A 22,607-nucleotide genomic window follows, 5' to 3' on the forward strand; every position below is an offset into this window, starting at 1 on the left:
TTTTGATGTTTATTGTTCCCAAAGCCTCCAGCTCCTCCTTTTACATTCCATAAAGTCACTGTATGCTGTACTTCCCTTTGCCATATCATTTTATGTATCAAATAGAAGGTTATAAAAGATAAGCCGATCAGAACAAAAGGCATTTTGTAAAAGTGGACAAGCATTTAGTCTCAGAGAAGAAATAGTCCATATCTGGTACCCACACAAAGAAAACAATAGAAATTAGTACACTGTAAATCAAGAGGTTTTTCTGTTCCTCTAGGTTCCAAAACCTTCTACTTGAACAGTAGACTTAATATTAATCATAATAAGTCACTGGGGCATTTGTATATCCAATGCTTAGCCTTCAATACTAACAGAAAGTATTCACATGTTTCTTAAGAATATAGATTTTATGTCCTCAGTGCCTAAAAGCAGTGTGTGCTGGGTCTGTTTGACTCCAAAGGGAGTTCTCAGACTACACATGTTACAAGGCATCAGCCTCCCCAAAGGACTACTTTCTAGGGCACAACCACTTATCAAATGGGTAAGCATTGGACTGTTAGCTATCAGGTACAGTGATAGTCACACATAGGGATTTCAGTGTCCTTTGAAGGATTAACCCATCTCATTAATGTTAAGTGAACAACTAGACATAAAATTGCATATCATTATGTATCTGTCACCAAATTTGTTTTTCAGTCTATTCATTAAGAACATCTCCATTCTGGCACCAGAGATGGAGAGATTACAACACTTGGGTACACCTTGCTTAATAATAAATTTGTAATATAGTTAAATTTTTCACATTTTTGGAACCACTATACTACCAACACAAATATATCACATTTTGGATTTTAAAATGTGACATGTATATAAATGAAGATTTTATAGACTTCAATGAACCGGTACATTAGACGTCTTCAAAATCAAAACCAAGTTTATTCAACTTTTCATGCTTGTACATATGAGTAGTTTAAAATCCAATGCAGAAATATTACTAGGTATAGTAAATGGCATTATGAATCTGATTTTGCTCTAAGTCAGGACCAATCCTTGTCACCTTTCATTCTTCAGTTATTTCTACCCATCAGATGCCCAGTACCTGAAATAGCCTAGAGCACTTCCTATTCGGAAATCAAATTGCCTAGCTAGTACAGCCTAACTGCATATTAATTCTATGCATTATATAACCTTAAATATCATCAAGACAAGAATCCAAATCTTTATTTTAGAAATTGAGAAGATGGATACAGAAAGCAAAGACACGTGGAAAGGACCACACAGAACACAAAAAACTGTCCCAGAGGTCTGAGGATTTTTTAATTTCAGCTGGGATGAAAGGGAGATACTGGGTTGAGGGAAATTACACCTACAGTGCAATGATCCACAGCACATAGCAGGCTGCCCTTTTGTCTATCACTTTTAGTTTGAATGGCATCCACCTCCAGGTCCACTTTGGAATCTAGTGACATTGAGATTTAGAATATCACATTGGGATTTAAAATAGTCTGGTCTCACGGCATGTTCCATAATTCCCATAAACATCTCCTTCTAAAGCCACAAGAGCCTGAAGTTGTTTACAAAAATCAGATAAGTGATCACACAATATCAGGGCAGGGAACAAGGAAACAGTGGTCACAACAGCAGGCTCTGCAACACCTGTGTTGTAATCAAGATCCCTCCCTGGTTTTATCTGAGAATACTCTTCTGGCAGAGAATATGAGCAGTGGAGGCAGTCTGCTTTGCTAATAATGCCAAACATTATAAGCCTAAAGATACAGTGAATACCTTTCACTCTAAGGAGCACTCCCAACTTACTACTCAATACCAACAGCATCCTACTTTTCATGTTGCTACCAAAAGTGAGAATGTATACCGTGTTTGGTTTGCCTTCCATGAGATACCTACGAAGTCTCTCTTTCAATGCCTCCCAACTAATTGGGCTGATACCAAAATAAAGGCAAATTATTTTATCTTCGTGCATGTTTCTGAAGTGGTCAGAACTTGATCTGTAGACATTCTTGAAACTTCATAGCAAAGGAGATCACAACAAAATACAATAACTGTGCATGTTTAAGATACTTAGTTTCCTCTGTTTTCTCTAAAATGACTCACACTGAGAAAACTGCTTAACATGCACAAGGTAACCCATTTTACAAGCCACTAATGGAGAAGCTGCAGCAATTAATTAGCTCCAACCAGTTCAAGTCAAACTGTTATTAACAAAATCTGAAAGTTAAACAGAGGTTCATTATTCCCCCAGTCATTGGCTCCCCCTCCCTGGGGTATGTTTAACTTGTAGCAATGATTTTGGCTTTGCTTGATTAAATCTCATTATGAGAAAGGAATGAGCACTTGTGCCCAAGTCTGAAGGAACCCAGAGGTGTGCCAAGCCATCCATTAATCTGGAGACGGTCAGAAATTGGCATGGCAGACACTTCTCTTCCATTTCAGTCTGGAGCATGGTGAGAAATACTGTTCCAAGTATTTTGCTTTTCCTTATGGGTTCCTTTTACACTTCATTGAAAAATGGCCCATCTGTGTCTTTCAATTCAAGAAAACCATTGTTAAATAGATTTGTGTTACTTTCTACTCTTCTGTGAACCCTCCAAGGGAACACAGGGAACACTGCATGTCCAACATACAGTGTTGGACAGTTGGCAGTATGTGAAAAGGAACTAAGACAGTGTTTACAGTCAGTTTTCCAAAGAAAGCAAAGGCTGAGGCAGGCCTATAGCTTAATAAGCAAGAACGAGCCCAGTAAGCAGGAACAGCCTTGCTGAAGTTAACTCATAATCTGCCATTAGCTCTCCTCCTGCTTATAAGACCGTGTTTGTCACACCCAGCAATAAAAGATATTTATAGATAGAACCTCTGTATAGGTCCACAGGCATTTTTATCCTCTCTATACCTTCAGCTGGGAGGATACATATAACAAAACTTTATATACATACGAAATTTGTTTGGTATCTTCCAATTGACTGAAATAGCATTTATAACCTGTGGTTTATTACACTTTATTGGACCACTTCTGATTTAGGTATTCAACTTTGTAAATGAAGGGTAATACTATCCTTTGCCAGGAAAAAAAAAAAAAATCTCACAGCTTCTAGAGTTGGCATCTAAAACACAGCATTTAAATTTGGGCTCTTTATCCCAATCCCTTGAGTTAGTCACATATGACTGGCATGGCCACCCCCATCTGCAATCCTCACTCTGCATCTCTAACTATGGAGAAAACACAGGTAAGCAGGTGTCTTTGCTGCAGAATTTCAAATTGTATGTTAAAATAATATTGAAAATATAACCTTCATAGAGATTGTTCAAAAAGGGAATAGAATATATAGCACATCCCAAAGTTCTGTTTTTAAAACCACAAACCTGTTTTTCATAGAATACAGAAATTCCATGGGACAGTTTGGAAAATATTTGTCTAACCCAGGGTTTCTCAATCTTGGTAGGACTGACATTTTCAATCAGATAATTCTTTATTGTAGGTGATATTCTGCACATTGTAGAAGGCATAGTAGCAACTCTGGCCTCTACCCACTAAATGCTAATAGCAACCCTCCCACTCCCAATCATGACAATAAAAATATGTCTCCAAACATTTTCAAATGTCCCCCAGAAGAAAAATTGCCCCTGGTACAGAACGACTGGATGAATCAATTTTCAGGTGCTCTTCTAGCCAGCATGTGACAGTTCCCTGTTCAGAAAAAAATGTCCTACAGATCACTGAGAGGCAGTATGTGGTAGTCATTTACAGTGCCGTATTTAAAGGTAAACTCTGAGGGTTCAAAGCCAAGGTTCACGCCATGTGTTGAGTACCACAGAACTTAAAATATGGGAGCTTTACTTTTTGCATCTGCAAAATGGTGATAGTAATGATAGCACTTACCTCATGTAGTTGTTATAAAGCTTAAATAAAATTATGTTTGAAAATCATTTAGTACAATGCCTGGAAAAAGTACAGGATGTGATGCATATCAGCTCTAATATTCTGTCTGGAATTCATTCTCTATTAACCTTAATTCATTTAGTTGTTAATTATTTTTAAAGGTCACTTGCATTTTTAGAAGCAGGTTACATCCCAAATAATTTCCTTTTCCTATTAATTCTCTCTTTTATTTCCTGAAAGTACTCTCATCCAACAACTCTTTGTTTGAATCTTCCCTGTTGCTCTTCTGTGCTGGGTTCCTAATGATGGGGTTCTGATTCACTTGGAGCCATGGAAAATACCTTGTTCTCAAGTCGTTGGTTCTAGAAATTTTACTCTAACCCTTTCAAAGAAACTCCTAGACAACACAGGTTCAGTGCAAATTGACCATGAATGCCTAAAAATACAATAATGACACAAAATAAGATGATTTAAATTGTGTTTTCCTTGAAAATGCGGAAATGATTTCTCTTGATTTTTTAACTCATTTTAGTTTGTCAGCAACTAAGAGAACTGGTTTAAAGCTTACATTTTTCCTCTCTCAGAAATTCTGCAAGACAACTACCTTGTTTTTTAATTAATTAATTTATTTATTTGGATGCGCTGGGTCTTAGTTGTGGTAGGTGGGCTCCTTAGTTGCAGCATGTGGACTTCTTAGTTGTGGCACGCATGTGGGATCTAGTTCCCTGACGAGGGATCGAACCCGGGCCCCCTGCATTGGGAGTGTGGAGTCTTAACCACTGCACCACAAGGGAAGTCCCAAGACAACTACTTTAAATGAAGCCATCTCTACGTATCTAAGCAATGAAGCAATGATTGACTTCTGATTCATTTCTGATAAGGCTACTTTTGGTCAATTATTGGCCATCCCAGGAGTGCTCAGGGTTCTTTCAGTATATGTCCTGATACCACTATGTGATTCCACTAATAATTACTCCTAATGTCTTTGGAGTGCTCCTCCTTTGATGGAGAGATCAATATTTCTGTGGCTGATACAACAGAGCTCACTCTGTAGGCACATAGCTCAGCATTCTGCACTTCATGGTCAATTTGCATACAGCTGAAGAAATGTTCCCCCAGCCATCACTGATCAGTTGGGGAAGAGATATATCAAATAACTATAACTATCCTAGAGGAAAAGTAGATGTAAATCAGTTAAAATGTTTTTCTGGAAGTCTACAGTTTATCACCTAAGTGATGATCCCTTCACATTTTTACTTTGTGCTGAGATGCAGAAAACAACTCCAAAAGACACAATGAAAAAATTGCGTGTTCCCACACTGGAATATTTAACTGCTCTGAGACTGTGATTCAGATATATTTTGCATTCGAGATTAGCATTGAAAAACCCTAAAATGTAGGACTAAGGTATTCATAAAACTACAAATTCATTCAACTGGCAAAATCCATATTGCTTAACAGAGATCGCCCCACTTAAAACAAAAATCAGAGATGACTAACTCTCTCCATTAATTCTGACAGTTCATCATGAGGGCTGTTCCTACTGATAAGCTCTCCTCTTCATAATTTCCACCTGCCATGAACCTAGTTTAGATTTTTATGAGGAAGCACACTAAATTTGTTTTGGTTTGGAAACCACTGTCAAGCTAAATGATTGTTTATATAGTGTTTTTATTTTTCATTCATAACTTCATTTGATCATTCACTCAAGAAATTCATTGAATGCTTATTCTCTGATTAATAAAGATGTACTCTCCTAAACACATGAATGTTGACTCTGAATCATATTTGAATGCAAGATTAATCCTGATGTCAGTGAGGCTGGTCTGTCCCTATCCAATCCATTTTCCATGTAGTAGCCAGGGTGATTGCTTTTTTTTTTTTTTTTAACATGTAAGCAGATTAGGTCCACCTCCTCTTGTTATACTCTCTCCTTGAATCAGTTTCCTCCCTTCATGATGATTCCATACTGTTGCTAAAACACAAGGTCTCTTTGACCTTCCTTGGGGCCTCTGTGCTCACTAGTTTCTCATCCTGGAACTCCATTCCCATGTTTGTTTGTAAACCTGACTCCTTCCTTCTCAAATAGACCTATCCAGACCACCCAATATAAGAAAGATACCCTCTGATAATATCTACCAAAATTCCATGAGTAAATCTTTATGGGACTTATCACAACGAGTAACTATTTTATCTATTTCTCTATCCATGGATCAATCTATCGATCTATTATCTTCTCTCCTAGCCACCCCCCTTATGCTCTCATGCATGTGCAAACACACAATAACATTTAATTCTTTAGGGTGGGGAGCTTATTCTGCCTTGGGGAGACAAAGCAGGCTTCTATTTAACAACTCCAAAGATTTCACAGGAAACAATACATGTCTCCCTGTCCTCGTGAGTATTTTCCCCTACAGCTAAGTTACTCACCCAATCTCTCCTCTCCCTTTTTGCCCCACTGGCTCACTCTTCCCCATTCCTGTCAAAGTAAACAAAGAAAAGATGAAACCAAACAAAAACACTTTCATTTTTGTAAGCAAAACTATTCAGTGCAGGTCTCTACTCGTCCACCTCAGACTTAATTTAATGCTTCCTTTTTTATTGCAAATGATTTAATTTAAACTTTGAAATTACAGTTTATGACTTAACAGAATGCAGTACCTCTCCTCAGTCTCTGCTTGTGGGAGGGAGAGAGTCACACTTGTAGTCTTGCTAGCAAGAGTGACATATTTCTCTTACAGGATTAGCCCTACATTTCTAAACATTTTTACTCATTGAATATGCAACAAGCACTGGATTGGGGCAGTTTTAAAATTACTTCCTTGAAGAAAAAGAAGTATTATGGTTCTCATGGCAAGTATGATAGCATTACATGAAATCATCTTGAAAAACATGTAGTTTCGACTACCCAAATCTGAGCACACATTGTTTTAGAGTATCAACTTACTTAATGATCCCATCAATTCCTTTAAGAATGAAAGTTGGATTACTGTTCCCCCTTACGGATGGATTAGGGAGATCAAGTCCCTCTCCAACTCTTAAAATCATAAGCCCACATAAAAGGGCACTGAAAGGAGGTCGGTACAGAGGAGAAGATTGGAGGCAACGAGGATGAGCTGGAAAGGCCACATTTTGTGTAGACAGCACCTCTAATACATGTCTCTACCCCTTCTTCTTGCTTGGGATCACTAGTGATAACTACTGATTTCCACTTCTATAAAACCCAACGTGTCAAACTTGACACTCAGCATCACCACCATCCCTTCATGCCAGAAGGCAATGGACTTAGAGCCATATTTACATGCTTTGATGACCTTATTCTCAACCCACTTAAGAAGATAAACACTTTCAAATTCGTTAAGTCTTCCAGAACTGAGAATCAGGAAAATTTCCATTACCAGGGGGAAAAGAAGGGCGGGGGATAAATTGGGATATTGGGATTGACATATACACACTATTATATATAAAATAGATAACTAATAAGGACCTACTGTATAGCACAGGGAACTCTACTCAATACTCTGAAATGACCTATATGGGAAAGAATCTAAAAAAGAGTGGATATATGTATGTGTATAATGGATTGACATTACTGTACACCTGAAATTAACACGACATTGTAAATCAACTATACTATAATAATTTTTTTTTTTTTTTTTTTTTTTTGTGGCATGCGGGCCTCTCACTGTTGTGGCCTCTCCGGCTGCGGAGCACAGGCTCCGGACGCGCAGGCCCAGCAGCCATGGCTCACGGGCCCAGCCGCTCCACAGCGTGTGGGATCTTCCCGGACCAGGGCACGAAGTCGTGTCCCCTGCATCGGCAGGTGGACTCTCAACCACTGCGCCACCAGGGAAACCCCTATAATAATTTTTTTTTAAAAAAAAGATAGGAAGTGGAGAGAGAGGACTTCCCATGTGTGAAGTCTGAGACATCCTTGGTGGGGTCAGCTTCTACCCCTCTCCCACGTCCAGCAAGAGCACAGGCTGTACGGTTATATGACTTCACTGAGCAACCAGCTATCACTGCTGGATTCAGTTGGTCTCTGCCTCACTGCACTTGCCTAAGGTATTAATAAGTCATTCATTTAACATGGTCACTGATCACTGATTATCTATATTTGCTCTCATGGCTGTAGAGAGTTCTTAAGTGTCTGACTAATCAGAAATCATCTGATCGATTAAAAGTTAAAATGGAACCAGAGTGAGGAGTCAGGGAGAATCTTTGCTCCAAATGATATGAAATGTCTCCAACCAGTAGAGAGTCACGGCCTTCTGATGAGTGGCCTTTGATAATAAGCCCACCGTTCTCCTGCCCATGTCTCTCTGTACAGGCCAACTTGTTTCTAATCAGGGAGTATTGATCTTCTCCACACTTATTTGTTTGTTAAACTGACATCTACAACAAACATTCAGATACCAAAAATAATATCTACCATTTTGCTTCATTATCTTAATTGAATGTCAAATTCAAGGAATGCCATTTTCAGCAGTAAATAAAAGAGCCCACAATGACTCTTGGTGAAAATTTTTTCCTTTTAAATCTTTCCCGTTCCTGAGCATTGTCTGTACCATGTGCTTCTGACCACTTCATTTTATTGTTAAATTGCAAACTTTGCCCAAGCTAGTGTAGTTTCCAATGCATATAAAGCACAAAGAAGTCATGATATCATAAAACAAACTTACACTGGTATATATGGAACCATGGCATGTATCTTGATCACTTGAAAACATCTGCCTATAAAGAGTTTAAAGTTCTAGAGAAATATCATAGGGTCTATCTCTTAGAGCTCTATAATCTAAACCAATAATCAGCTAATTAGATCTCTCTGGACTAATATAATTTGAATCAAGAGAGTGGATATATACATTGTTTCTTATATACTTTTGTGCTAAGTTCGTGAAACTAATTCATTAAGAAATATTCAAAGCAAATGTTGATTTTTTTCCTCAAAAGTTCTGCAATAAAGTAGCAATGATTTTTCTGTTTGTGATAGTTACTTCCTAAATTTATTTTTAAATTTATATATATACATATATGTATATATATATAATCTTAGAAAATACATACACATAGACCTTTCCAAAAAAATTCTGTCCAAGGTAAGTCAGAAAAAGTAGAAAGTATGCTTTCTTTTTTAAAATAAGATTGTGGTGTGCTATACAGATAATAATTTTAAATATATAAAAACTATGATTGATAAAATGGACTTTAAGATAGTACCTTTAACAGAAATTAGTTTTTTTTTCTTTCTAGCACTGAAATGTGCTAATTCTTTTTTTATTGAGATATAATTGACTTATTTGTTTTAGGTGTTCACCATAATAAATTGATATATGTATATATAGTGAATGATTACCACAATAAATTTAATTAACATTCATCACCACAGTTTCACTTTTTTTCTTGTGACAACAACTTTTAAGATCTACTCTCTCAGCAACTTTCAAATATACCATAGAATGTTGTTAACTGTAGTTATCATGCTGTACATTATATCCTCAGGACTTATTTATCTTATAACTGGAAGTTTGTACTTTTTAACCACCTTCACCCATTTCCCAACTACTGTTTTCCACCACTTAATGCCAGCTATATATACAATTTTCTATAATTTAATGTTTCTACATTGCTTTTCCTGTTAATCAAGCAACTATATACTTACTGTCTTATTAACCTTGTGATAGGTTAGGTAATAATAAAAATATCTTTTGCATCTTCAAAGTACTTTCACTCATTATTTCAACTGATAATATTTCAGTGACTTATTAATTTTACCTTATTAACTATAGTCTAGCTCACAAGAGAAGAATGCAAGGACACACTCCCATGCATAGTCTAGAGACACAAAGAAACCACCAAAGCCAGCAGACTTCCGTATCCCTTCTGGGCAGCTCAACTACTTTGGTTGATCATCCTTGCATAATAAATTGATTTTAAACAACATAAACACCAAATCCATTCATCTGGTTTCACTCTCCTACAGCAAATACTGCCCATCTTATTAATAAATAAAAACCACAGTTGCTAATGCCTTGGAACAAGATGGCTAATTTACATATCCTGAACTCTGGCAGAGGTTCTCCATCATGTTTCCCCAAATCCGTGGAGGGTATGTTTTCTCCCAGGGAGCTAAAGGGCAGAAAGACATCTACAGCTCAAACAAGAATATTAATAAAGTTGTAAAGTAGCAGATAATTGAACCATATCAATTATTTATCTAATTATGAAGTTATTAGTCATCTAAAATTACTCAGTGAGCAACTCCAGAGACTATGAGGTACTAACATACAAAGCGTAGTCCAAAATCATCAGGCCTGCAAAACTCCATCTGACAATGCTTCAACATTAATTAACTTTAAGATCTGAAGGATGAGTAGAAAAATGGGGATACAGTAAAACATTCTATGTGGAAAAAACTGGATCTTTGAAGACAGAAGTAAGAGAAAGCATAGTGTTTTTGCAAAATGATTCCTTATCTTTTTGGGGAAGCATATCCTTATTACGTGGTGTCAACTGGCTCCCTGGGACTGGAGTTATTCCTTGGAGTAATTTTTAAGTCCAATAATTTAATACCTAGGTAGGATTCTCCATTCACGGCAAGCCTCAACAGTTGTCCTAGTATCTGCATGCAGGTAGTGAAGTTTTTCTTCACTTTGGTAGACAGAATAATAGCACCCCAAAGATGTCCACATGCTAATCCCCGGAAACTGTGAGTATGTTACCCTACATGGCAAAAGGGACTTTGCAGATGTGATCAAGTTAAGGATCTTGAAATGGGAAGATTATCTTGTATTACCCAGGTGTGCACAATATAAACATGAGGGTGCTTATGAGAGCAAGCCAGAAGGGTCACAGACAGAGAAGGAGATGTGATAACAAAAGTAGAGGCCAACATAAGGAGAGAGAAAAACAGAGAGAGACAGAGATTTGAAGATGCTATGATACTGTCTTTAAAGAGGGGAGGAGGGACTACAAGCCAAGGAACACAGGGGGCCTCTTCAAGCTAGAAAAGACAAGGCAAGGGATTCCTATCTAGAAGCTACAGAAGGAACACAGCCCTGCTGACCCATTTTAGACTTCTGACCTCCACAACAGTAAGTTAATATACTAAGTTAGTGGTCATTGCTATAGCAGCAATAGGAAACAAATAATTTACCAATCTCTCACCAGAATAAATTCATCAGTATCTTAATGTTTCATATTTCTATTCCAAGCATTAAGGATGACAAACAAATTAAATAGCACAATAGGTGTAATATTTCCTGTTTGCATTTAAGAGAAAGTCATTTTTTAAAACAATCAAGTAAAAAGAGTTTTGAAACTCCCTTCATGAAAACATGAAGAAGTCATCTAAATGTACGAGAGCGAAATTGGGTTATCCAGTTACCTTCTTGGATTCAGAGGAATATAAAATAAAGCATAAAATAAAATGGTCAATATGGGAGAGTTCCATTAGAGAAAGGTTAAGAAATTCCCGTAAGACACATTATAGCTTACAACAGATAAAAGTTTATGATGAACATTGCAAATCCTGAAACATCTGAATAAGAAGTATATCCAGGGAGAGTGGATGGGGTCCCCATAGGAACCATACTTATACCTCCTAAATCAAAATGGCAGGGGCTGACAGCAACCAAGGGGTCTGAGAGTTATCAGCTGAAGTATAGTCTTGAGCCTTGGGTCCTCCTGAAGATTCAAGTGACTGAAGACTTAGCCCTAGCTTACCCTTGGCCCTAACAACATCCTAGGTGAAGTGGGAGCATCATGGCGATTGTTTAGAGTACTTAGAAAAGTTAAAGAGTTGAGTCATTTCCACTTCCACAGTCAAGCATAATCTTTTGTCTCCAATTCTTCCAGAACTTTCTCTTTAATGGAAATAAAAATGACTCCAGTATACTAATACTGTACTATGTACAGTCCAATATCCTTCCCAGTATTTTGGAAGGTACCTGGGGGTGGAGAAAATTTTGTTTCCATGGCTCGCTCTTATGCCACAGGCCCTCTGAATGGCCACTCCAGTCCCGGCTACAGTCTCTATTCTCTAAAGCGCCACTAATACAACCCCACGATTTGTAACAGATGACTCCTGAAGATTTAAGCATAACCAAAGAGTTCTATACCACATCAAATAACAGTGAACAACTTAAAATTAAAGCTTAGGCATAACTATATTGAATTTCCTAGGCTACCCAGACAGACTGAGGGCTCCTTCTTCTTCCCAAACCCATTCTTTTTTCCACGGTCCTTGCCTCTTTTTGATCCTCCAGTGAACAACTCTAATTCCCGTTACTCTGCTATACAGAGCTAGTCACCTTTTTTGTCAGTCCCTTCCACCAAGAGGAACTGCACCACCTAGCACAATGCCCATTAAGGTGTTTTCCAAACAAAAGAGTCATGTGCTCCTATGAGTCCTGACTTCTCCTGAGACCGCAGGTGCAAACTGTAGGTAGCTTCTAAAAGAGCTACTAAGTCTCCTTGGTACACAAGGAAATAATCTCTCTGGCCCAGCAGTGATTCTCTGGTCAAGCAGCCTCCCACTGTAGCTGATTTCCTCCTCTCAGTGAGCACCTGGAACTCACATTTACAAAGAAAGTCTGTAGTTGGCTTATACTCTACCCCTTCACTGGAGCTTAAGAGATTTGATAGGAACTCACACAACTTCTGAAAGAACCATGCTAAATCCCAATATTGGACAAACAATCCCTGCCGAGAAAAACTGACAGACACATGAAAACATTCCGTAGTTTAAAAGTAGGCAACCAATCTGAGAGTTCAAACGCCACACTCTGCCAAGAATCAAAATGAAAAAGAAGCAAAGTTATTTTATCAAAGAAATTTTATAAATTATCTAATTCCTGTTTTTAAAGACATTCAAGGACATATTACATTTGCAAAGCTAAAGGAGTTATTTATGAAAATGTAGCAACTGCTTTGATATATTTCTCCTCAGTGTCAGTAAATTCTAGAAGTAAGTGGGACGTCCATAAATTGATGAGGGGAAAATTGTTTGTACCCAATAACTACCCTGTATATTTAGCTAAATTTTCATTTTTACTTTGTGGGAACCAAAAAAAAATCGAACATGGAAAAGTTTTAAAGTATTTCATTTGCAGTCTCTTCTTAAAAAAAAAAATACTCAAATAAACTGAGTAAAAGAACTCATGATAAAGTAATAAAAACAGTGCCTACAAAAATACATGGTGATGAGCATAAAAATCAGTAAACCAAAGTGGAATAACTCAGTGGTTGGCAATCCTGACCACACATTTTAATTACCTGGAGGCGTTAAAATAATATATAAATGAATAAATAATATATAAAGAAATAAAAGGACTTCACAGGCCACATTCACAGAGATGTTATTAAACTGCTGTTTTGCAGGAGCCCAGAAATGGAAGTTTGTAGAGTGCTCTTGGTGACTCCAATGTACAGAAGTGGGAACTTTAAGTAATTTTGTTTATTTTTGGTGGGCATATGGATATGTGGGATGGAGATAGGAGTGATATGGAGGACATAAATTTTTAAGTGTTATATTTCTTATCTCTCATGAATAGGAGATGATAATTGATGTTTCATTCATTTCTTTCACCTAAGAACATCACTGAAAACCTATACTTTGCCAGGCTACTTAATAATTGATGGGGATCAGTAATGATCAAAACAGGCCCAATACTGATATTCAAGGAACATAGGATCTAGGAACAGAGATCATCAAGAAAAAGATGGACATAATGCACAGAGTTAAGAGATTCAAGGAGATCAAGCAGGAATGTTAGGGGAGCTCCAGGGAGTCAGAGGTACCTGCCCAGAGAAGCTGATATCCAAACTAATAACTGATTTGTTTTTACTCATAAATAATCTGTTTAGGCACAACTTAAAAATATATTTTTCTCTTATTCTAGTTCACTATGAATGGTCTTCTAGTTCATACCTGATTAAAACCAATAGATTAGACAGAACGAAATAAATCTGTAGGGGCATGACTACTGTTTAGAAAGAAGTGGGTCTGAGAGCTGATAGCAACAGATAAGCCAATAGGGGAAATCAGTGCAGATCCCCCAAAGCACCCCCATCTCAGGACTTTTTAAAGAGGAAAAATCATCTTGAACATCTCAATATTTCTCAAAGGCAGTAATGAATGAGAATTTATCACATCTGCAACAGACATTTAATAAAAGGCTAAATACTGCTGTCACTCCTTTTTAAGTGTGTAGGAAAGTACTGGGTTCGCCAAAAAGTTATACATATATATATATATATATATGATTATATTATATAATATAATCTTGGTGGCAAGGGTACATTTCCTACAAGGCATTTGAGAAAAGGAGTTGTCTTCTTTCAGCCCCCGAGTTGTATCCTTGCGCTGATATGCATCTCTGTTGTGAGCTTCTGAAGGCATACTTTGCCCAGATTCTTTGGGGTTACTCATCTTGGCAACCACCTAGAACCACTCTATCACAGTTCTTCAACAAGATGTCACTCCTTCCTCACAGACTTCAAAATCAGGAAAGAAGGACACAGGGCGGGCTGTGCTCTCTTTAAGTGCCCAGTGTTTATTTCTCTCAATACAATCACCAATTTCTATGGATATACTGATTTTACTAGGGAATTTGGGTAACAGAAGGAATTGGCAATGTATTAAGGAATATTTCAAAATAAGAACCACATGCTGCATGGGACTACCTTCCAGTCCAAAGGCGCCACAATATCAGCACAATAAAACGGCACCTTTCACGTGACTTGTCTTATAGACACAGTCCAGTTTCTGGCTTACTCCCATTGTCCTGAGATCCATTACCTTCCTGGAGAGTGTCTCTTGTTCACACCTGAACAATGCAAATCCCTCCTCTATTCAGAGAAACCCCAGTCGTTTATCTTGGTTTATCTTGTTTCTGACTCTACAAGCCAACCAATTCTCCCTTCACTGAGAAAATCTGTGTACTGATTTGCTTTAGTACATTTTCCAAAGCATAAGTAATTCATACTACAATAGTACCACAGAATAAATAGGGAAGAGGAGAATGTCTAGAGAACAAGCTAGGATAAACTTGGCATTCAGTACCACTCTGGACCCTGTGATGTCTCCCCATTAGTGTGAGGTGCAGAGATGATTGCTCACTCTTCTTAATCATCCAAATGGTAACTATTGAGTCAAACACAGACACCACTTCCAAAGACAAACCGTGCATTTTCTGAGACAGAAAAGTAAAAATCCAGCTACAAGATAAACATTTTCTTAACTGCCACCTAGTCTGTTCAGCTGCTCAGACTCACTGCAGAGGTAGCACTTTACACATATGTGTCATCTGTACAGAGCAGGACTGTTCTCCTTTATTTCATGCTGCTCACACATGGCCTTTCTGTGCCCGTTGACATGTGAGATGTGATCTGTTACAAAAGGATCTTCATTCCCTTTACCACGCTTCTCCAACAATACCCAGTAGCAATTTTAAAATGTAAAGATCTTACTTTTTTTCTTCAATCTGCCTTTTGAGACAATTCAAAATTTTGATCATGGCTTTCTGAAAGATATTGCTTTGGCATCCAAAGTGCATTTGATTTAATCTAAGAGAGTAAAGTATTTGAGCTTTCTTATTCTTCTGACTAGAAAGATAATTATATGCATGCTACCCATCCCAGGATATTTTTGCAATTAAAAAGGGAAGACAGGTTTTATGTAAGGAAGAAGTTTTCAGAATCTTGGGACAGGCCAAGGACCATGAAATTCCTATGAGCTGAATCTATGCTTGGCAGGGGAATTGATGTGCCCTTTATTGGTTAAAAGGCACTGCTAACCCCAATCTCAAAATCATGAGTTACTAAATAATAGTCCTGTAAATACTATTGACTAATGATATGCAATAGAGCTTTCTTGGGAAATGAGAGTTATTCCAAGAAGAGAGAGAGTATATTGGAAGCCTATCCTCAGCAGGTGTTATTCTATTTCCATGTCTATTTCCATGGACATATTCTATGTCCATGCAGCAAAGGCTTCAGTTATTTCAGGTCATGAAGGAGAAACAGGTGTTCCTCTCACCACGTTCTTTTCAGAGACAGTCCCAGCAATTTAAAAAGAGACCAATATTTATCAGTTCAACGTTTTACTCAATTAGATTTGGCTTAATATTATATTCTTATAATATTATACTCTTATATATTATAACTCTTATAAGGTTAGTACTTTAGCTTTACTGGAAAGCTCTTGGTTATAATCCTGATTGTCATTATAGAATTCTGGTTCTGTTAAGCCATTAGCAATGGCTGATCAAATTAATTTGACACATACATTTTATATTTAAAAGGAAAGGGACTATAAAACAATCATATGAACCTTATAAGAGTAAATACCCAAAATACAAGGTCCAGAATTAAAGAAGAGGATTACGTGAGATCCATGTGAAAGGTTGATTTGGGATTTGGCAGAAGAACCATTCAGCTATAGCCTGAAGATAAAGAGATACAGGAAAATCAAAAACTAACTGGTAAGGGAGAGGTATGCAAATTGGGCTGTGAGTTGGAGACAGCCTTATTAATTTTCAGGGGAACCTTGCATACAATATCATGTACAAAGAACACTTACATTACAGATTCTGTAGAGATTCACTGAGGAATAGAAAAGAAAAAGGAAGAAAACAAAACAAAATAAAACCAAGGCCAAATCCAGTGCTGTTAAAAGAGTATGTGTATGTGTGTGAACACATCCACGCTTAAATTCACACCTGCGTTAAAGCTTCATGCTGTCTAGAGCATATCCAATACCTATCACTAGAAATCTGCTTATGGTTTTCATCTTCTAACACATCTTTTGCAAGGAACAGGCCTCCTACATTATTTATATTCAGAAGGCTTGCATAATAACGTACAGGTACATTTCCATTACACTGCATGCATTTCTATGAAGGTACTCCATAGCAAAACTGACGTGGAGACTCATGTATCTTGTGCGAGGAGGGTGGCTTCGTGACTAAGTTAGGCTGCATGCCATTTTTACATATCACTACATTATTTTTATTGCCACTGTTAGTTCCTAACATTCATTTTAAAGACTAAGCATCCGTGCCCTTATTTAAGATTTTTCCATCTTCTGAATGATTCTCAGGATTATTCAGCCGAAAGACACTTCGAAGACTATCAAAAAACAATTTATTGAACTAAACTCATTTCCTTAAACTGTCCCTAATGTTTGTCCCACAAAGCATTTGTTTGATGGACCAAATGTGTGTGTGTGTGTGTGTGTGTGTGTGTGTGTGTGAGAGTGTGTGTGTGTGTGTGTGTGTCTGTGTGTGTCTGTGTGTTCACTCTTGGATTCTTGGCGTTGTATATTCTATGGGTTTGGACACATGTATAATGACATGTACAATATAATACAGAGTATTTTCACTGTCCTAAAAATCCTCTGTGCTCTTCTGTTCCTCACTCCCCCAGAGCCCCTGGCAACCACTGATCATTTTATTTTTATTTTTTTGAATTTTCTTTTATTCTTTTTAATACAGCAGGTTCTTATCAGTTATCTATTTTATACATATTACTGTATATATGTCAATCCCAATCTCCCAATTCATCCCACCACCACCAGCCCCCTCCCCGCTTTCCCCCCTAGGTGTCCATACATTTGTTCTCTACATCTGTGTCTCTATTTCTGCCTTGCAAAGCAGTTCATCTGTAGCGTTTTTCTAGATTCCACCTATATGTGTTAATATACAATATTTGTTTTTCTCTTTCTGATATACTTCACTCTGTATGACAGTCTCTAGGGCCATCCACGTCTCTGCAAATGACCCAGTTTTGTTCCTTTTTATGGGTATGCAATATTCCTTTATATATATGTACCACTTCTTCTTTATCCATTCATCTGTCAATGAGCATTTAGGTCGCTTCCATGACCTGGCTATTGTAAATAGTGCTGCAATGAACAATGGGGTGCATGTGTCTTTTTGAATTATGGTTTTCTCTGGGTATATGCCCAGTAGTGGGATTGCTGGGTCATATGGTAATTCTATTTTTAGTTTTTTAAGGCACCTCCATACTGTTCTCCATAGTGGCTGTATCAATTACATTCCCACCAACAGTGCAAGAGAGTCCCCTTTTCTCCACACCCTCTCCAGCATTTGTTGTTTGTAGATTTTCTGGTGGTGGCCATTCTGACAGGTGTGAGGTGATACCTCATTGCAGTTTTGATTTGCCTTTCTCTAATAGTTACTGATAGAGTGCTTTTCATGTTCCTCTTGGCCATCTGTAGGTCTTCTTTGGAGAAATGTCTATTTAGGTCTTCTGTTCATTTCTTGATTGGGTTGTTTGTTTTTTTAATATTGAGCTGCATGAGCTGTTATATATTTTGGATATTAATCCTTTGCCCGTTGATTCATTTCCAAATATTTTCTCCCATTCTGAGGGTTGTCTTCTCGTCTTGTTCATAGTTTCCTTTGCTGTGCAAAAGATTTTAAGTTTCATTAGGTCCCATTTGTTTACTTTTGTTTTTACTTCCATTACTCTAGGAGGTGGGTCAAAGAAGATTTTGCTGTGATTTATGTCAAAGAGTGTTCTTCCTAGGTTTTCCTCTAAGAGTTTTACAGTATCCAGTCTTACATTTAGGTCTTTAATCCATCTTGAGTTTATTTTTGTGTATGGTGTAAGGGAGTGCTCTAATTATATTACTGTAGCTGTCCAGTTTTCCCAGCACCACTTATTGAAGAGACTGTCTTTTCTCCATCGTATATCCTTGCCTCCTTTGTCATAGTTTAGTTGACCATAGGTGGGTGGGTTTATCTCTGGGCTTTCTATCCCGTTCCATTGATCTATATTTCTGTTTTTGTCCTAGTACCATATTGTCTCGATTACTGTAGCTTTATAGCATAGTCTGAAGTCATGGAGTCTGATTACTCCAGCTTGGTTTTTTTCCCTCAAAACTGCTTTGGCTATTCAGGGTCTTTTATGTCTCCACACAAATTTTAAGATTTTTTGTTCTAGTTCTGTAAAAAATGCCATTGGTAATTTGACAGGGATTGCACTGAATCTGTAGATTGTTCTGTGTAGCACAGTCATTTTCCCAATGTTGATTCTTCCAATCCAAGAACATGGTATATCTCTCCATCTGTTTGTGTCATCTATGATTTCTTTCATCAGTGTCTTATAGTTTTCTGAGTACAGGTCTTTTACCTCCTTTGGTTGGTTTATTCCTAGGTATATCATTCTTTTTCTTGCAATGGTGAATGGGATTGTTTCCTTAGTTTCTCTTCCTAATCTTTTGTTGTTAGTGTATAGGAATGCAAGAGATTTCTGTGCATTAATTTTGTATCCTGTAACTTTACCAAATTCATTGATTAGCTCTAGTAGTTTTCTGGTGGCATCTGTAGGATTCTCTATGTATAGAATCATGTCATCTGCAAACAGTGACAGTTTTACTTCTTTTCCAAGTTGGATTCCTTTTATTTCTTTTTCTCCTCTGATTGCCATGGCTAGGACTTCCAAAACTATGTTGAATAATAGTGTCAAGAGTGGACATCCTTGTTTTGTTTTTTTTTTTTTTTGTTACGCGGGCCTCTCACTGTTGTGGCCTCTCCCGTTGTGGAGCACAGGCTCCGGATGCGCAGGCTCAGCAGCCATGGCTCATGGGCCCAGCCGCTCCGCGGCATGTGGGATCTTCCCGGACTGGGGCACGAACACGTGTCCCCTGCATCGGCAGGCGGACTCTCAACCACTGTGCCACCAAGGAAGCCCCTTGTCTTGTTTTTGATCTTAGAGGAAATGCTTTCAGTTTTTCACCATTGAGAATGAGGTTTGCTGTGGGTTTGCTGCATATACCTTTATTACATTGAGGTAGGTTCCCTCTATGCCCACTTTCTGGAGAGTTTTTATAATAAAAGGGTGTTGAATTTTGTCAAAAGCTTTTCCTGCATCTATTGAGATGATCACATGGTTTCTATTCTTCAATTTGTTAATATGGTGTATCACATTGATTGATTTGTGTATATTGAAGAATCCTTGCATCCCTGGGATAAATCCTACCTGATCATGGTGTATGATCCTTTTAATGTGTTACTGGATTCTGTTTACTAGTATTTTTGTAGAGGATTTTTGCATCTATATTCATCAGTGATATTGGTCTGTAATTTTCTTTTGTTGTAGTATCTTTTTCTGGTTTTGGTATCAGGGTGATGGTGGCCTTCTAGAATGAGTTTGAGAGTGTTCCTTCCTCTGCAGTCTTTTGGAAGAGTTTGAGAAGGATGGTGTTAGCTCTTTTCTAAATGTTTGATAGAATTCACCTGTGAAGCCACCTGGTCCTGGACTTCTGTTTGTTGGCAGATTTTTAATCACAGTTTCAATTTCATTACTTGTGATCCGTCTGTTCATATTTTCTATTTCTTCCTGGTTCAGTCTTGGAAGCTTGTACCTTTCTAAGAATTAGTGCATTTCTTCCAGGTTGTCCATTTTATTGGCATAGCGTTGTTTTTAGTAGTCTCTTACGATGCTTTGTATTTCTGTGGTATCCATTGTAACTTCTCCTTTTTCATTTCTAATTTTATTGATTTGAGTGCACTCCCTCTTTTTCTTGATGAGTAGGGCTAAAGGTTTATCAGTTTTGTTCATCTTCTCAAAGAACCAGCTTTTAGTTTTATTGATCATTGCTTTTTTTTTCTTCTATTTCATTTATTTCTGCTCTGATCTTTATGATTTCTTTCCTTCTACTAACTTTGGGTTTTGTTTTTTCTTCTTTCTCTTGTTCCTTTAGGTGTATGGTTAGATTGTTTATTTGAGATTTTTCTTGTTTCCTGAGGTAGGACTTTATTGCCTAAACTTCTCTCTTAGAACTGCTTTTGCTGCATCTCATAGGGTTTGGATCATCAGTTTTCATTGTCATTTTGCCGCTAGGTATTTTTTGATTTCCTCTTCGATTTCTTCAGTGATCTCTTGGTTATTTAGTAACGTATTGTTTAGCCTCCATGTGTTTGTGTTTTTTACATTTTTTACATTTTTACAATGTAATTACTAATTACATTAGTAATTTATTACTAATCTCATAGCATTGTGGTCAGAAAAGATGCTGGATACGATTTCAATTTTCTTGCATTTACCAAGGCTTGATTTGTGACCCAAGATGTGATCTATCTTGGAGAATGTTCCATGTGCATTTGAGAAGAAAGTGTAATCTGCAGTTTTTGGATGGAATGTCCTATAAATATCAATTAAATCTATCTCGTCTACTGTGTCATTTAAAGCTTGTGTTTCCTTATTAATTTTCTGTCTGGATGATCTGTCCATTGGTGTGAGATGTTAAAGTCCCCCACTATTATCATCTTACTGTCAGTTTCCTTTTTTATGGCTGTTAGCAGTTCCCTTATGTATTGAGGTGCTCCTATGTTGGGTGCATATATATTTATAATTGTTTTATCTTCTTCTTGGATTGATCCCTTGATCATTATGTAGTGTCCTTCCTTGTCTCTTGTAACATTCTTTATTTTAAAGTGCATTTTATCTGATATGAGTATTGCTACTCCAGCTTTCTTTTGATTTCCATTTACATGGAATTTCTTTTTCCATCCCCTCACTTTCAGTCTGTATGTGTCCCTAGGTCTGAAGTGGGTCTCTTGTAGACAGCATATAGATGGGTCTTGTTTTTGTATCCAATCAACGAACCTGTGTGTTTTGGTTGGCGCATTTAATCCATTCACGTTTAAGGTAATTATCGATATGTATGTTCATTGACCATTTTCTTAATTATTTGGGGTTTGTTTTTGTAGGTCCTTTTCTTCTCTTGTGTTTTCCACTTAGAGAAGTTACTTTAGCATTTGTTGCAGAGCTGGTTTGGTGGTGTTGAATTCTCCTAGTTTTTACTTGTCTGTAAAGCTTTTTATTTCTCCATTGAATCTGAATGAGATCCTTGCTGGGTAGAGTAATCTTGGTTGTAGGTTCTTCCCTTTCATCACTTTAAATATATCGTGCCACTCCCTTCTGGCTTGTAGAATTTCTGCTGAGAAATCCGCTGTTAACCTTATGGGAGTTCCCTTGTTTGTTATTTGTCATTTTTCCCTTGCTGCTTTTAATAATTTTTCTTTGTCTTTATTTTTGTCAATTTGATTACTATGTGTCTCGGCTTGTTTCTGCTTGGGTTTATCTTGCTTGGAACTCTCTGCATTCCTGTACTTGGGTGGCTCTTTCCTTTCCCATGTTAGGGAGGTTTTCAACTATAATCTCTTCAAATATTTTCTTGGGTCCTTTCCCTCTCTCTTCTCCTTCTGAGACCCCTCTAATGCGAATGATGGTGCATTTAATGTTGTCCCAGATGTCTCTTCGGTTGTCTTCATTTTTTTAAATTCTTTTTTCTTTATTCTGTTCTGCAGCAGTGAATTCCACCATTCTGTCTTCCAGGTCACTTATCCATTCTTCTGCCTCAGTTATTCTGATATTGATTCCTTCTAGTGTAGTTTTCATTTTAGTTATTATTTTGTTCATCTGTGTTTGCTCTTTAATTCTCCTAGGTGTTTGTTCTTCAATTCTTTAGGTCTTTGTTAAACATTTCTTGCATCTTCTCAATGTTTGCCTCCATTCTTTTTCTAAGGTCCTGGATCATCTTCACTATCATTATTCTGAATTCTTTTCCTCGAAGGTTGCCCATCTCCACTTCATTTCATTGTTTTTCTGGGGTTTAGTCTTGTTCCTTCCTCTGGTACACAGTCCTCTGCCTTTTCATTTTGTCTATGTTTCTGTGAATGCTGTTTTCGTTCCA

The sequence above is a fragment of the Grampus griseus genome (genome assembly GCF_964374135.1).
Source record: "Grampus griseus genome assembly, chromosome: 15".
NCBI classification, from domain to species: domain Eukaryota; kingdom Metazoa; phylum Chordata; class Mammalia; order Artiodactyla; family Delphinidae; genus Grampus; species Grampus griseus.